At 42.9% G+C, this 3,663-nt stretch overlaps 1 pseudogene; it reads left to right on the top strand.

Moving 5' to 3' along the window:
- The first annotated feature begins 2,328 nt into the window (after nucleotides 1-2,328).
- LOC142461883 (U4 spliceosomal RNA) lies at nucleotides 2,329-2,412 on the top strand (annotated as a pseudogene).
- The last annotated feature ends 1,251 nt before the right edge of the window (nucleotides 2,413-3,663 follow it).

Here is a 3,663-nt window from a genome sequence, read left to right as displayed (position 1 = left end):
TCTTCACTTTGTCAATGTCATTCTTTGCAGTGAACACTCAAGTGGGCCCAGCATTTGAGAGCCCACTCTATTAATTACAATGAGGTCTTGCTATGTACTAATTGGGTGGTGCTCCAGGACAATCCAGCAGGAAAGGGCTTCCTCTCCATTCCAAAGATGAGCAAAGAGTGGAGAGAGGACCAATAGCTTGCTAAAGGTCACTCAACACGTCTACAGAAACTAAGGTCATATTCTTCCCTATGATAATATAACCTTAAATACAATAATATACTTGGGCAAGGACATCACTTAGTTCAAAACTATTTTCATTTTGTTAGTCCAACAAGTCATGGTGTTCTCCGTTTTCACAGAATGAGAAATAAAAATGACATTTGCAGTTGTCTTGCTGGGATTTAGAAACACAGTAACTATGAATGTGTTTGGTTAATGAATAGATCCTTTACCAGCTCGTTGCCTGAGAACAGTAATCCAGCCTTACTCTTGTCATGTATTCCTACAGATTCCCTGTGACTTTTCAAAGGTATTTTGAGAAGAGGGGGCTGTCTGACTGACTCGTAGACAGTAAAAGGTCTTGTTCACTCACAAGGCATTTGCAATATAGGAAAAAGCTTCTATCATGAGAATAAATAAAATCACAGAGTGGTTTAGCCTTGAGAGGGGCTTCAAACTAATGATCTCACTGTTCATCTGGAATTGGAAAGATTAGAAAGGATAAAGAACTCGAGTTTATATAAATGGTGACATTTTTACATTAAAGTAAGGGTCAGACAGAATTAATTAAATACAGCCCGGTGGTGGATATTCATTAAAGAGCACAAAATACCAAATGTAACTTTCTTTCACTGCAATACATTCATGGAAACTTCATGAATAAGACACTCAAATAATTAACTAAATTAATTAATTTCTATTTAGAACATTTTTTCAAATAATACACACCTTGTTCAGGCCACACAGCCTTGATGAAATTGGAAGAGAGAGACTTCAAAGATATGGCTTACATTTTTTAAGGTTATATTGGAGCTCTTATAACTCTCGTTACAATCCATACATCAATTGTATCAGAGATATTTGTATATATATTGCCATTGTTCTTTTCTAGACATTTACTTTCTAATGAACCCTTGGGATCACCCCCTCTTTTTTCCCCTCCCTCCTCCCCCACCACCCTTGAGGCCCCTTGATAAGATGATAGATAGTTATTATTTTCATATCTCATACGGACCGCTGCCTCCTTTTCCCTCTGGTGTCTGTTGTTCTTCCCCCTGGAGGGGTGTGTGTGGTCATGTGCCATGCATTGTGATCGGTAGCCCCTTCCTCCCCTCCTCTCCCCCACTTCCCCTTACCCTTTTGGTATTGCTATTCCCATTCCTGTTCCTGGGTTCCATGTGTTGTGCACTTTATCTCTTGCCTACGTGTGTGCTCCAGTCCAGTCCAGAGTGGGAAGCAGCACTGGGGTCATGATAGTGGGGGGTGAGGAAGCCTCAAGGATCCATGGGTGCTCGACTGCACTCTGGTTGACTTGTCCCTTCCCCGTGACCCCTCTGTGGGGGGATGTTCCATTGTCTACAGATGGGCTTTGGGTCTCTGGTTCGACCCCCCTCATTCTCACCAATGCAGTTTTGTTTTGTTTGTTTGATGTTTGTTATGAGTCTTCTGATGCCTTTTACCCGGTCCGATGACACCTCATAATTGCACCAGTTGGTGTACTTCTTCCATGTGGGTTTGTTGTTCCACTGTTGGATTGTCACTTGTTTAACATCAAATCTTTAAGACCCCAGATGTTATCTCTTTTAATAGTCAGGCACCATCAGCTGTCTTCACATTTGCTTATGCACCCATTTTATCTTCAGCGATTGTGTCAGGGGGTGGGGGGATGGGGGTAAGCATCACAAAATGCAATTTTGGTAGAACAATGTGTTCTTGTATTGAGGGAGGGTATGAATTGAGGCCTAAGACCCGTCATCAGCCTCAGTGTATTATTGCCTTATAGATATAGGTACATAGGCTAATACAATGGTTCTCAATCTATGGGTCAAATGGTTCTCAATCTGTGGGTCAATTTTGGGGGTCAAATGACCCTTTCACAGGGGTCGCCTGATAACAGTAGCAAAATGACAGTGATGAAGTAGCAACCAAAATAATTTTATGGTTGGGGGGGTCACCACAATATGAGGAACTGTATTAAAGGGTCATGACATTAGGAAGGTTAGAACCACTGGGTCAAAACTTCTATTTTTATGGATTAATGTATTTGCATAAGTATACACTTATGTTAATACCTCTATCTACAGTTTTGCTTCCTAGAGCGTTCCTCTGTTTCCTTTTAGCTTTGCGCAGTGGCAATATCGTAGCCAATGAGGTTTACCTGAGGCGCGATTATTGCTAAATGAAAACTTTTCCTTTTGCCTCCTCCTGCCCCACCGTCGCATTCCCCCTTCTTCCACCTCTTAGTACTTCCTCGCGCTAGATTGTGGTGTTGCTCTAATACCCACAGGTCCTCTACACCCTCCTAGACGTTGGGTTTTTAAAATCATTTTATTAGGGGCTCATACAACTCTTATCACAATCCATAATACATCAATTGTGTAAAGCACATTTGTACATTCATTGCCCTCATCACTCTCAAAACATTTGCTCTCGACTTAAGCCCCTGGCATCAGCTCCTCATTTTTTCCTCTCCCTCCCCCCTCCCTCATGAGCCCTTGATAATTTATAAATTATTATTTTGTCACATCTTGCCCTGTCCGACGTCTCCCTTCACCCACTTTTCTGTTGTCTGTCCCCCAGGGGGGAGGTCACATGTAGATCCTTGTAATCAATTCCCCCTTTCCAACCCACCCTCCCTCTACCCTCCCAGTATTGCCGCTCACACTCCTGGTCCTGAAGGGATCATCCACCCTGGATTCCCTGTATTTCTTGTTCCTATCTGTACCAGTGTACATCCTCTGATCTAGCCATACTTGCAAAGTAGAATTGGAATCATGATAGTGGGGGTGGGGGGAGGAAGCATTTAGGAACTAGAGGAAAGTTGTATTTTTTACCGTTGCTACATCACATCCTGTCTGGCTCATCTCCTCCCCGAGACCCCTCTGGCATGGGGATCTCCAGCAGCTGACAAATGGGCTTTGGGTCTCCACTCTGCACTCCCCACTTCATTGACTATGGTAAGATTTTTTTGCTCTGATGATGCCTGATAGCTGATCCCTTCAACACCTCATGATCACACAGGCTGGTGTGCTTCTTCCATGTGGGCTTTGTTGTTTCTGAGCTAGATGGCCACTTGTTTACCTTTAAGGCCCCAGATGCTATACCTTTTGATAGCCGGGCACCATCAGCTTTCTTCACCACATTTGCTTATTCACCTGCTTTGTCTTCAGCAGTTGTGTCGGGAAGGTGAGCATTATAGAATGCCAATTTAATAGAAGAAAGTATTCTTGCATTGAGGGAGTACTTGAGTGGAGGCCCAATGTCCTTCTGCTACCTTAATACTAAACCTATAAATATATGCACATAGACCTATTTCCCTATCCTCATATAGAAATATATTTGCATATACACATGTCTTTTCTAGACCTCTATAAATGCCCTTTGCCTCCCAGCTCTTTCCTCTATTTCCCTTGACTTTCCTTCTGTCCCTCTATCATGCTCAGTCCCCACCAG

This window comes from Tenrec ecaudatus, chromosome 11 (genome assembly GCF_050624435.1).
Source record: "Tenrec ecaudatus isolate mTenEca1 chromosome 11, mTenEca1.hap1, whole genome shotgun sequence".
In the NCBI taxonomy this organism is placed as follows: domain Eukaryota; kingdom Metazoa; phylum Chordata; class Mammalia; order Afrosoricida; family Tenrecidae; genus Tenrec; species Tenrec ecaudatus.
Note: the sequence above shows the minus strand (reverse complement) of the source record. Positions and strands in the feature narration are given on the sequence as shown.